Genomic DNA, 14,277 nt, shown 5'->3' on the forward strand with positions numbered 1-14,277 from the left:
TTTGGACTAGCACCTATTTGGGGTGCAGTCAAAACTTTATATGAATTAGCATCTACACTTCATTAATAATGCCAGTTGATTTGGGGGTCCATGAAATTTATTGTATCTTCCTTTTGCTTACAAGGACAAAAGAAAGCTTTTGCAGTTGAATTCATGAGCTTTCATTATGCTTTATAAAGGAATATAAAACTCACACAGGCATGCAAGAATGTTAACACTATACTTTTGAGCTAACAATTGAACGTTTTTTCGTAATTTAAATATACTTGCGTCTACAATTGCTGTTACTCTCACCCATGTTAGAAGTCATGATAACTTTAAGAGAAGAAAACTTACTTAAATTCAGTTTAGTTAATCTTACTTTTTTTAATCCTGAAGATGAATTCCTTGGTTTTATTCTATAGAATTTAGGATCTGTGTAGTCTTTTCTTCGTCTTTAGGTTCAGTTGGCCCTTTAATTCAATACTCTTAAATGGAATTGGTAAAATTGAAAACTTCCATGTTTAAATATATATATTTCAGTGATTATTTTACATGGCTATTGACAATCTTAAACAGCCATCTTACTTATAAATATTTGTCATGCGTGCCTCTCATCTACTGTAAGAGTGATCATAAGAGCCATTTGGGAGAGAACCTAAAAGATGTAGGTCACTTCTGATAATCAGCACCAGCAAATCTGCAAGAGCATGCATTACAAAGTGAGGAGACACCCCTAACCTAGGCTCCCTTTAAAGTATGTGTTCACCTGTTGAAAAGATAAACATTAACTGCTTTGCCCTTTTTGAAGCTTCCCTGCTGTAGACTCCCTAACAGAACCTCACACGATAGCTCACTGTCATCTTTTCTCAAAAGCAGTAAAAGCCTGCCCTGCCATTGCAGGTGTTTATTTGGCTATACAGAGAACAGGGTGTGTTTTTACAGAATAAGAAATACTTACTTAAAGTGTGAAATGAAATATTACAGAGCTGATGCGATAAGTTGTATATCATTGAGAAATAAAACTATGGTAAAACAGAGTGGCTGACTGTTTAAATTGAATTTTGCCCTTTATTTTTCATTATGGCAGTAGCAACAGCTAAAAATCAGAAACTCCAATTGTATACATAAAATAGTTTAGGGGAGGGCTTCCCTGATGGCGCAGTGGTTGAGAGTCCGCCTGTCGATGCAGGGGACACGGGTTCGTGCCCCGGTCCGGGAGGATCCCACATGCCGCAGAGCAGCTGGGCCCGTGAGCCATGGCCGCTGAGCCTGCGCGTCCGGAGCCTGCACGTCCGGAGCCTGTGCTCCGCAATGAGAGAGGCCACAGCAGTGAGAGGCCCGCGTACCAAAAAAAAAAAAAAAAAAAAAGTTTAGGGGAGGAAAAAAATTTAACAGCTAGTTGTTGTTTTTTTTTAATTTTCCAGAGCCTCCAAGTTTATGAAAACTACTTATTTCTCAATCTCTAAGCTAAATGAGGTGGATTTCTTAAGCTAGAATGTAAAAATAAATAAAATCATGAATTGTCAATTTGTCTTATGGAAATTTTCAGATAACTTAAAAGAAGCTACGTGTTCCAAGAACTACATATATATTACTCCATTTAATCTTTAGTAATTCCATTTACAGCTGAATAACTCATTTATTTATTAAATCAACAAATATCGCTTGTTTACAATGTGCCTAACATGAAGTATTCAGCAGTAAGCAAGAAGAATCTCATTCAGCTAATTGTCTGCCACAGAAGTCAGCCAACTGTTTCTGTAAAGGGCCAGATAGCAAATACTTTTGGCCTTGTGAGCCGTGCAGTCTATGTCTCAACTACTCGTCTCTGCCCTCTTAGTGAAAGCAGCAAAGGACAATGTGTGTACAAATGAATGTGTCCGTGTTTGAATAAAACTTTACTGGCAAAAACAGGGGGCAGGCAGGATTGGCCTATGGGCCATAGTTGGTGGACCCCTGGCCTGGTGGGATGAACCAGACATGAAATATGCAAATATATAACAAAAATTCTGTTCACATGTGCTGTGAATGCAGCTATCCAAATGCTATGAAGGAATAACAGGAGGTGCCTTATTTAGATTGCGGGTGGGAGAAAGGTGATGAAAAATGGTGATAAGTAGTTCAAAATAATTTGGTCAGTAACATACATTTGAAAATAAGTCCCACAAGCATGGAAATTGGAAACTACTTCTCCCCATCCTTGTCACAAGCTATAAATGTTCTGTGTGATTTTCCTGAGGAAATGCTGAAAGATGGGAGCTAAAAGATGATTCAAATTTAGGCAGGTGACAACATTCCAGAGGGAACAGTGTTTGCGAAGCTTCTGAGAAAGTAAAGAGCTTGCTAAGGAGTCTAAGGAAAGCCTATGGAGCTTGAGCCCGGTGTGTGTAACTTTAGAGAGATGAGAGAAAAGGTTTAGATGCTAGGGAGGGCCCAGATCACGCAGAGCTTTGAAGTCAGATAGTTAATACTAGGAGGTGGCCAAGATTTGAGCCCAAATCTTTCAGATTCAAAAACAAAACAAGCTTTTCTCAATTGTGTCACACTGCGTTCTGTATAATATAATGGCTAAGAGCATGGTTGTATGTCATTGCTTTCCCCAGTTACATCATACTGCATCCAGTATAATACCATGGTGAAGAACATGGTTTTTAGAGACACACAAACCTTGTTCTGGCCCTAGTTCTGCCACCTGCTTGCTGTGTGACCCTCCAGCAAGTGGCTTAACCCCTCTGAGTTTCATCATTTCCCTCATCAGTAGAGGGGAGATTAAAAAATAGTACCCACTTCATTGGGTCATTGAGATGATTAAATTGGGGGATGAATGTAAGGCACCTAACCTATAATAAATGCTCCATAAATTTACCTGTTAGCTATTCCTGTTAAGACTCACCATTAGCTATTATAGTTAATATGATTTCTGTCATAACAACACCTGTGCTGTGTAACACACTAAAGAATGGTACCTGATGGGCTTCCCTGGTGGCGCAGTGGTTGAGAGTTCGCCTGCCGATGCAGGGGACACGGGTTCGTGCCCCGGTCCGGGAAGATCCCACATGCCGTGGAGCAGCTGGGCCCGTGAACCATGGCTGCTCGGCCTGCGCGTCCAGAGCCTGTGCTCCACAACAGGAGAGGCCACAACAGTGAGAGGCCCACATACTGGGAAAAAAAAAAAAAAAAAAAGAATGGTACCTGAAACCTTCATTTCAATAGGGTGTTACCTTAAAAGGGTATCAGGGAGATGGAAGAGTGGAACAGAGTAGAGCTGGGGCACAAAGGAGCCTTTGGAAGCTAACAAGGGGCAAGAGAACCATTTCAGAGCAAGAGCCAGATGATGGCAGAGGATGGCTTGTGGACAGGAAGGAAAATCACACAGAACATTTATAGCTTGTGACAAGGATGGGGAGAAGTAGTTTCCCAATTTCTATGCTTGTGGGACTTATTTTCAAATGTATGTTACTGACCAAATTATTTTGAACTACTTATCACCATTTTTAATCACTTCTAGCTTCCAGTTTATTCTCACACTACAATTTCAATCTCTCCATCTGCATTTTTTGTTCTTACTTGTGAGTTACCTTCATCAATTAGGCAATAATCTTACCCCCCTTCATATGGTACCAGTTGTTACTGTGCTTCTGAAACAGCCATATTTTTAAATGAGTTTTGTCCTCATATGACTCTTTTTGCAAACAGAATATACTTAGAAATCTGTTATATCAAGAAGAAAGATATATGAAAATTAGACATGCTTAACCTAAATCTGTTTACTTGTGTGCTTGTATTTAAAATTTTCAGCTTTCCCACTTTGAAAGGATAGGAGAGGCAAACCCGAATTTATTTGTGTGACTTATTATAAAAAGACATTTAAATATTTGAATAACTACCAGAGAAAAATATTTGCCGAATAACACAGTTACGGCCTAATATAATAAGTTAAAGAAAGGAGATTATTAAATGTCTTAAGTTCTTTTCTTCTGTGCGACCTGGCACACCAGCAGTTTTTGCCAGCAAACAAAATATCATGTAATTATCAGTGCAATAACTGGAGCACAAATTAAAGACAATTAGCAGCATTCTCTTGTTAATAGAAAAGGAGAATCCCCTTATGACTAAAGGGGATTAGTCATAGCTGTTAAATTTTCTAACTTTTTCCCTTTTCTTATGTCCTATCTCAGTTTCTTTACATGACTTATAAATTATTTTAAATGGGCTCAGAAAAAAAAAAAAAACTGGAGAAATAGTTCAGTGTAGATGCAGCCTCTGACAGTTTCTACATACTGAGGTTTTTAAACTAAATCTGATATTTTCTAAACTAAACTGAAAAATAAAGAGTTGCCTTGATTTTCTCAAATGACTCTTCTTTAAAAAGAAACAGATTTTACTCCTTACTTTCCCCTGTTTTCCTCTACTTTACGTTCTTCTTAGAATTTTAACTAAAATTTCAATGGAATTTTTACTGTAACATTCCTTCAAGGTGGTATCCAGAATATCCGTAAATAAAAGGACTAATTACAGTTCTAAACTTGAGAGTTACAACCTACTAACCTAATATAAAATTTGTGGAAGTTGAGATAGATTCAGTCTTTAAATGTGAGGATAATATAGAAATACAAATAAATTCCTTCAAGAAAATAATTTTTTTGATGAATTCTAAACCATGAGTTAAAGAACAGAGTCATCCAGACACACTGTTTTATTTTGTCATCTCCACAAAGAGAACGTCCAAACTTGTCACTTGCTTGTATGCATATCAAGCAAATACACATTATTTGAGAGGAAGTTATGCTTTAAATACTGTAGAATAGTTATCCATGTTAGTCAGTGAATATTTGGAACCTCGCTTTAAATCAAATGAATAAAAAGTTCAATCAGTGCAAAAGTGTTGGGTTTTTAAATCTCTAAATCCAAAGTAAACCTGCAAATAACTCGTGACAATGATCATTATACTCCTTTTCCCTCAATATCATTTCTTTACAGCTGACTGCCTCCCCTATACTCATATTAAAATTTTTATTAAACTCATTTTATAAAATGAGTAAATAACTAAAAGCAGGGTGTATCATAGTAATACTTTAGGACACAGTAATGCATCTCAGAACTGAATTGCAGGGTATATTGATGCTGTGCATGCCTACTTAAAGGTTCTCCGTGCATATAAGTTAAATCATTCTTTTGTTAATCTTAAAATCACCAAGGGGAAAATTTTTTTTAGAGAGTTGGAATTAACTGGTGAGAGACTGAAAAAGAAAGCCAGAAGGGAAAAATGACAAACTGTATTTTTGCGAGATTCCAAATCAAAGAAGGCGATAGCCAGAGTGCTCAGATGTATAACAGCTGTGACATCAAGCCACCCCTTTCTCTTCTGTTCCTGTCAATTTGAAAACAATTCAGAAATGGTTTCCCCACTCTATAGTTGAATCATAGAGATAGTGCACAGCATACTTTCTGTACATCCCATGTTGTGTGAGACTTTTTTTAAAATTGGCGTATAGTTGCTTTACAATGTTGTGTTAGTTTCTGCTGTACAGGGAAGTGAATCAGCTATATGTATATATATATATCCCCTCTTTTTTGGATTTTCTTCCCAATTAGGTCACCACAGAGCACTGAGTAGAGTTCCCTGTGCTATGCAGCAGGTTCTCATTAGTTATCTACTTTATACATATTAGTGTATATATGTCAATCCCAGTCATGTGCGGGACATTTTATACTTACACAGCTAGATCTGTTCCTTTACTGCCAAAAAGGTATTGTCTCAACTGCCATCAAACTATTCATTAGCTTTCCTTTAGTAGGAAGTCCAAGAGAGGCCAAAATGTTCACAAGGAAAAGCATGACTATCTCCTCTTGAATTCTGTCACTGGATTTAAGATAGAAGCTCCTCCTTGAACTTGAGGGCTTCAAGACTTTTTGTTGTTTCAGTTCTAATTTGTGTATTTCACATAATTTCCATTTAATTAACTGTAATTTAGAAATATTCCAATGCTTATATTTATTGTGTCTCAATCATTTTGTGTAGCAAGTTGACACGGAATGGCACCTTCCACCTGTAAGTGCATACACACACCATTCTATGTGCTACAAATCCCCTTTTGCTTTGCAAATGTCCGAACTTTGTATGACATTGTATTACTGAGAAACCAACACTAAAAATATTAACATTATAAATAGACCGCATAAACCAAGAGGTTTCTTCCAAACTGTAGATTAAAGAACATGTTGCTGATTGTTTCAAAAGCCATATAGTTTGCAGTCTAGACTTCCTTTAACATTGTAATTTATTCACTTAAAATGAGCTCCTTCGAAAATTATTATAGTAAGAGTATTTTTAAAGTTGACATCCCAACATAGTCTTACTGAAAACAATTGGAACTCCTGCCCCCACCAAGAATAATGGCTTTGTTTGGAAACAAAATGAAATAAAACAATAACAACATTGTTAGTTAAATTAAAGTAAATGAAGTTCCATAGTATGGAATATGTATTTGTGTTTCTTTTGAAATATGTTGGACCATTAATAGGAATAAGAGAACCACTCTATATGTTTGGATATTTGATTTTTAATTTTAAGTTGGAACAGTTTAGCTTAAGAAATCACTAACATTTAAATAACATTTCAACAAATGTAACTGTTTGGAAACTACAACGGAGACCGCCTCCTGCCTTCTGTCTTGCAAGGATTGATTTGGAAGGCCCTGAGGGAGAAAATATTGGAGTTAGGAGGTAAAACTGAAGCCATTGTGGAAAGGAAGAAGTTACACTCTTCCTGTTATGACAGGAAACATAGACAAATGTGCTTCCTGAGCATTTGCTCAGCAGGGAATGAAGTAGTCTTTGACCTTTACCTTAGGTACATTTTGGCTTTGTTAAACTAGTAAACATGTTTTTGCCCCCAAAATATTAATCTGGTTTATTTGATTCTTTTCAGACTCAAATTATATATTTCATGTACATGAGGTATAGAGAAACAAGTATTTATTTTATGACTGCATCTGCAGACTGGATTTAGAATGTAAATCAGCCCCTTAACAAACCAAGCAAACCTCAACAGCATGTATAAAAAAATTTAAAACATATTGTGTTATATATAGTCTTCTCTTTTTAAAATCCAAAACATTCTTAGGCTTAAAAACGGACCACAATAAAATGTTTTAAATCCTAAATTTAATAATTATAACTCATCATCTACCTTTTCCTCATGTACATAAATATATCAGAAATCAGCTATGACAAGTTTTAAAACCCAGACTTTGAATTTGTTAATAGACACTCAGGTTTATTAATATGCGTTCAATTATTTAACTGTAATCTAACCCATTGTTTTATTATGTTTCCTCGAAATAGTGTGCAATGCACAAGATTTCAAGTCTTATTTTGGGGTTTGGGGTGTTGACTTAGGGTGAGAGGTCGGTAGAGTCCTAAATTCCACATGCTAAGCCCCCTGTTTGAATCCTTCTATCGCGTTCAGAATTTTAGGAACTACTGCTTGAAACCCTTCGGAAATCCTACTGCACTGCAGTGAAATGCGGCTCAGTTTGCTGAAGGCTAACGAGGACAATAGTCCTCTTTGCAGCAGAACACACTGCTGTCTCATCCTCGCAAGTTATGCTGGAGGGTTACAAGCACATGGTAGCAGTCTGCTTAAAAGAGTCCCTCACTGCTCTTTAAAGAGCCTTTCATTTATGGTGGCAGGCCCCGTCATTGTATAAAGGAGCGCTTGTCTAGAACACAAGTCTGCAGTGGTACTACTTCCTCCCACCGAGAGTAATCAGCAAGCCTAAAGCTCGCAAGCCTTTCTAATGACAGACTGAATTAAACAAAATAAAATTGAAGAGGAATACTTTAGAACAGTTGCACCATTACTTACTGTCAGGAACAAGCCACGGGAAGAAAAAGAGCATTTAAGAGGGCATTTCCCTTTTTTTCAATTAAAGATTGTCGTTGCAGACTCTTGACTCCATCCCTAACCCTTTAAACACATAGGAAGACCTAGTGGCTCTGGATTAGAGAGCGCATTGTATCCGTGAACTGCCCATCTTGTCCCTCATTAGTCACTCCTTTTCCTCTGCTAGGAGGAAACTGGGAGATTCTTTAGGCTGTGGGTGAGGAGGGCTGGATCTAAAATATTTCCATAGGATTACAGTTGTATTCATCGTAACTCTATTTGGACAAAAAACACCCTGATAAAACCTCAAAACTTTGAAAATACAATTAGCTAGGTATATTAGTCCCAAACGCATTCTAAAATTATGAAACTAATGTTACTTTACGATTTAAAGAAACGAGTAAAAAGTTTCCCCACTCACGGAGCAGACTCACTGATAAGTTCAATAAGATCCGGCTGAAAGAATTCTGATTGGTGGGATGAAGTATTGGAGACCCATAGGTAAAAGTATCCTCGCTTCCCTTAGTAATGCATCTGAAGTCATAGAGAGTTAGGCCTCAGTTATTCTCAGAGATGTGAATAGCTGCTGTTTCCAAAGGTCTTTTTCTTTCATTTATTCTTTCCTGTAAGGTGCAAGGACTCCTACCGTTAAAATATGGTAGGAAAGTTCTCCTGAGGTGACTTTATGAATGGAGCCAGGATTGGGAGGGTGAACAGAGGCCTGCGTGTGGTGTGGAGACTCATGATTAAATGCCCTTTCTGTTACACAGTAGTCTAACTAATTTCTGTGCCCTGTACGAAATGATACAGGACTTGTCTTCTGTTTTAGAACTTGTTATTTACATTGACTGTGTGTAAATCAGAGACCCACCTTTTTTTATTCTGGCTGTAAACAGGCTTGTATTTGCTACCAACCAAAATGCCCCTCATTCTGTGAAATTTAAATAAACATCCATAAATATAGAACCAGTGTGTGCCCACTAGTGCATGCATGTGGTTCTCACTGGCTTTAGTGGGAATGTCTGGAGGTCTGAGGGCAGAGGTAGCTGCAGAGTCCACACAAAAGGAGCTTTGGTTTATTGTCAGAACCTAGAAACCAACTTCTTCTCAATTTTAGTATTATTAGTATTATTTTTTTTATTTTAACCTAGAAAGCTGTCCTTATACTAATTAATAAGTTGTGCACTACCCTGCTGTGCTCATCAGAATTGCTGACAGTTCTTAGTGTACCTGTACAGTGCTTGATGAGTGGTTGGAGGGGTCCATGCTGTACTGACCTTCAGCCCCTGAAATGCACAGTTGTCTAAAAGAGGGAAGGAACACTGACTAATGGAAAGGAAGATGGATTTTGTGTGAAGAGGGTTCTATTTCTAGTTCATCAGCGACTAGTTTTGTGACTGTGGATAAGGCAGTTCATGCCTTTGTTTACAGTATCATCTAAGAAATGGGGATGATCAACTGTGCCCAATAATAAGTTAAAAGAGATGCTGTCAAATGGAGCAAGATAGCTTAGAAAGTCTTTGAAAACTTCTTAGAAAAAAGTCACCAAATAAAGTCAACACTCTTATCTAAAAACAATTATAAAAAATATGATATGCTCCAATTTCACCAACAAACCCCCACACAAAATTTGACGCAATCCAGTTTTTCTCCTATTCATTTTTACCAAATGTACATTTTTACTATAAGTTAATGTGACAAAAAAGAAAAATAACTATGTGAAATTTTCCTCTCTCAGGGGCAAACTTCTTATTAACATAATTTGAGCATGCATGGAAATTCATTTTTAGCCATTCAGTTTTGATTGCAAAAAAAATGAGTAATTATTCTATCCATCTATCCATTCATTCATTCAATGAATATTTAGCCAAGTATTGTTCTGGGACTTCAGGTTACAAGAGCAGACAGGAGATGTTCCGGGCTTTGAAGGGCAGCTTGAGGTTTAGTTGAGAGAGCAATCTTTTACAGTATGTAACAAGAAGTGACTGAGCCTGATGCATCAGAAAAAAAATACTACCTACCTTGTATAGTGTTTCACAGTCAACAAGTCACTTACACTTGTGTGTTCCTTAGTTTAACTCTCATCATAACTCTGTAAGATACCTGTTATTACCTCCACTTTACAGGTGAGGAAACTGGGGTATGGGTAAGTTAAACAATTTACCTGAGGCCAAGGACACATGGCTCATACACGGCAGAGCTTAGACTTGATTTTCAATTCCCATGTTTTTGCTTCCACAGTACAGAGCCCCAGTAATGATGCATATATATTGCTTCTTTTAAAATATTTTAATGTGAATTTGCTATTTGATCAGTCTGGACAGTTGTTTTTCTGTGCATTTTCAGCACTATACCTAATTTAATATTGTCTACTCCAATTCTTTACAGTCTTTTATATCTCCTCTAACTACAAAAAGAAAGTGATCCAGTTTTATTTCTTAGAATATTAAAATTAGAATGACTATGGTAACATATTGATGAGATTGAGTAACCAAAACCTAAGACATTCTACAGAATGAAATTGCAGAAATAGATTCTTGTTGTAAACTGTATTCCATTCACTCTAATCTTCCCCTTTACCCAAAGGTCTGTGCTACGTAGGCATAGAATCTGAACATCTAAATCTGGAATAAACCTTTTAAAGTTGTCTAGTCCAGCTTCCTGTTTAATTCAGGAATGCCTTCTAGACCTTCCTTGATATGCAGCCCTACTTGAACATGTTCAGGCATGAACTGCTTCTTACTTCATGGGACTAGATCCACTCTTGGACAGTTCTTATCACTAGGTTTCCCCCTGTTTTGAACCTCTTTATGATTTTCAGCAATGCTTTCTAACTCTGCTCTATAGAACAAAACAGAATAACTCGTCTGCCTCTTCACGTGGCCACAAAGTCTGCAGATCTTGGAAAGTGTTTGGCATTTCTCTTTTAACTCTGTTTTTCTGGGTTAAACATTCCAGATTCCCTCAATGATTTATCCTGCAAAATTATTCTCAGACCCTACATCGACCTTTTTGCCATCCTATAGATGCTGTAATTTTGTCGGTGTCACCCAGTGTCTTCTTAAAATTCTCAGAGCTGAATATAGTACCAAAGATTAGTTAGTTAGTGCTGACTAACTAAGAGATCGTTAGGATAATTAGTTCCCACTGTGGAACACTATAACTTTAGATCCTTTGCCCCAAAACAGCTATTGTGTTAGTTTTCCTCCAACCTGAGATTATGTAATTCTGTTTTTTCGGTGGGGGGGGGGTTGTGTTTTTTTGCGGAATGCGGGCCTCTCACTGTTGTGGCCCGTCCCGCTGCGGAGCACAGGCTCCGGATGCGCAGGCTCAGCGGTCATGGCTCACGGGCCCAGCTGTTCCGCGGCATGTGGGATCTTCCCGACCGGGGCACGAACCCGTGTCCCCTGCATTGGCAGGCGGACTCTGAACCACTGCGCCACCAGGGAAGCCCTGGGTTTTTTTTTTCTTTTTTAATACGAATGAAGACTTTAATATTACCTCCGTTTCTTTTCGTTTGTGACCCAGCTTTCTGTAGAGAGAGCTACGTATGTATAAAGACTCTACCATCTACTGGGTTATCACCCAGATTTGTGTAGTGCGTGGATCTGATAAGCATACAGGCTACATCTTCATCTACACCACTGATAAAAATGGTGCCTGGGACAGGAAAGTTACTCTTGAACTCTGTGGCCCTTTGCAAAAGACTGTCCTTAAACTTAACGCCAATTAATTAATTCATATTTAAATCATATACATTACTACTAGCTAATCTCAAATATATAATATTGTGATGAGGATTTCATCAAATACGTTGCCAAATACATGTTCTTTAAAAATCTGATCTCATTAGAAAGTCCAGTAAATTTTTGCTCAATGAATGCAGTTATCTGAATTCTTAGATCCTCCCCCCTTTACCTCTGTATCCTGTAATTGTAAAATTCAGTTTTTACCTTCACACTTTTCTCTCCTTCATGATGAGTCATCAGGGCAAGGAATAAAGACCACTTTTCTCTGAACTTTTTGAATTATTTTTTTCTTTCTTCAAGAAAAGTAAAACAATAAATTGTCAAAAAGACAAGTTTAAAAATTATCTACTTTTAGCAGAAAATTTTATTGAGACATTCGGTTTAAAATAGAGTATTTCCATTCCGTAATCCTTTCGTTCATTGAGTATCCATTGGTCAGTCTTTGTGAGGCCAGAGGTGGGGTTTTCAGGGAGCTCAGAAAGCCAGCAGGAGAGGCAGACTCAAACAACCAATCAACTCTGTAATATTAGAATAAGTCTCATAATAAAGGTTTGTAAAAAGCTCTAGAGGATAACAACGAGAGAGGAATGAGTGTTATCTGAATGTGACAATGAAAGCTTCATAGGAGAAGTTGACATTTAAAGGAAGCCTTACAGCACCATGGGAGCCTGCCAGCGGCCAGATGGAAAGGGGGAGGGACGTAATGCCATGATCAGCTTTCTCTGAGCACAAGATAAGAAATAACCAATATGGTAGGTTTCATTTCATATTCATCTTGATTGGGTTAACATCTACTATTATTTTTCTTGCTCAGTCTAGAAGAAGGATTGGTCAGAAAACAAAAACTGAATTCACCCAACTCTGGATAAAAATACAATTCAGATCATTCCACATGACTGGAAATATAACATTATTAGCCAAGGAATATATTTTGATTCAAATGAAGGAAATTCCTTTGGAGCTTTAAGGAATTAAATGACTGTTTTTCCTCCAGCCATGGGGATGAGACATGAACAAGGAAGATATATATTTACATGTAGTAGAAGCCTGAACACCCAGCGCCAATGTCTGATGTGGAGAGGGCTCAGTCAGTATTGGTCGGCACAATGTAGAAAATGCTCAGTAAAAATTGCTTGAATTACTTTCATGTTTCTGTAAATAGATTTTCCTTATTTCTTTATAAGGAATATAAATTGTATGGAGCTGTATTTAATGAATGTTCCTTTTCTCAATTTCAAATTCTAATTTCAATTATTGATTCATACCTAATAAGTTCGAGAGTAATTGTCAGCATGAGATGTGTGATGCCTGCCCTTATGCTAGGATTTAAAACTCGAGGTTAATATAGAACTTAATACTGAATGTCTTAATTAAAACATCATCATGACATTTGAGGCTGTTTCAAGAGGTAAAGAAAAAAAACATAAAATGCTCAATGTTTACAGAGTAATCTTGCTTTCCATACATATATTACATATGAAGTCTCTTTAATTTTGAAAACTAAATGTAAATTATAGTGCCCACTTAAATAATATTGGTTTTATTCTCTTCTTGGTGCACCCTGATTGATGTAAACACTGGAAAAGAGCATCTCTTTGCGTAACTGCTGTAAAAACAGTTTTCCATCTCACCTAAGGTTCAAAATATGTTATTGAAATAGAAATGGACTTGTCCCCATTACAAACAATTGTCAAGTTATGAAAAATGTAATCATTACAATACATTATTATATTTAAATGTAAAAGCTCTGAATTGCAATCTTTGTCATTGAGTGGCATATTTTAAACGAAGGGTAATATCCCAGTTCTCTTAAGAAAGCTTAATGCTGAAAAACAATTTTATCTAACTGTGAACAATGAGAAAAAGCATTATAAAATACATTTTGAGTATGCTATGAAGAATATGAACATAATACAGAATTAAACTTAGTGCAATTAAGAGTAGGTTTTGAAGATATTTTCTTAAATGCTTTAACATAGTCATCGTCATTTCAGTTTGCAGTTTTAATGAAAAGAAGCCATAGGCACTGACTTTCTGACAGGTATTATTAAATAAGTATGCATTATCCAGCAGCCTATTTGGTTACACAAAAGTTGAGGAGTACCTAAAAGTAAACACAAATAGTGGCTTTAATGATATTTCTGTGCTGAAATGTACTTTGAGGGTGAGTGTTGTAACGTGCTAAATTCTGAGGTTTGAGTACAACAGAAACCATACTGTATCGAGACATTCCACCTACAGTTTGTGGTCATGAAAGTCTGATTAAAAGTGGTTTTAGATATATGAAAGTATTTTGGGTCAGTGCCTTCTGCATTGAACGTGCTCTGTAGCCTACTTCACTAAACAAAATACCAATGTGCAAGTATATTTGCATAACTAAATTGCATCTAAGAGAATTATTAAAAAACATTTTATATAAATCTATATAATTAATCATGATACTTTTTATCCATTCCAAAAAGATAGTCTTTATTTAGCTCATTCCTATACCAATCATGACTCACCCGAGTGAACCAGAATAAAAAAAGTTTTCTAAAGTAGTATAATAATCAGATATGAAAATAAAACACTGGCTATGTTTTATAAGAACAGGTTAGTAAGACAGTCAGTAAACATAAAACAGAAGGTGAGACACTGGAAATAAAACACTAGCTATAT

General features: G+C 36.8%; 1 protein-coding gene across 7 annotated transcripts in view; it reads left to right on the forward strand.

Annotated features, from left to right (window-relative positions):
- Nucleotides 1-14,277, forward strand: part of MEF2C (myocyte enhancer factor 2C) — a 150,192-nt gene that overhangs the window by 56,199 nt on the left and 79,716 nt on the right. The window lies entirely within an intron of this gene.

The sequence above is a fragment of the Mesoplodon mirus genome, assembly GCF_964341445.2.
Source record: "Mesoplodon mirus genome assembly, chromosome: 5".
In the NCBI taxonomy this organism is placed as follows: Eukaryota; Metazoa; Chordata; class Mammalia; order Artiodactyla; family Ziphiidae; genus Mesoplodon; species Mesoplodon mirus.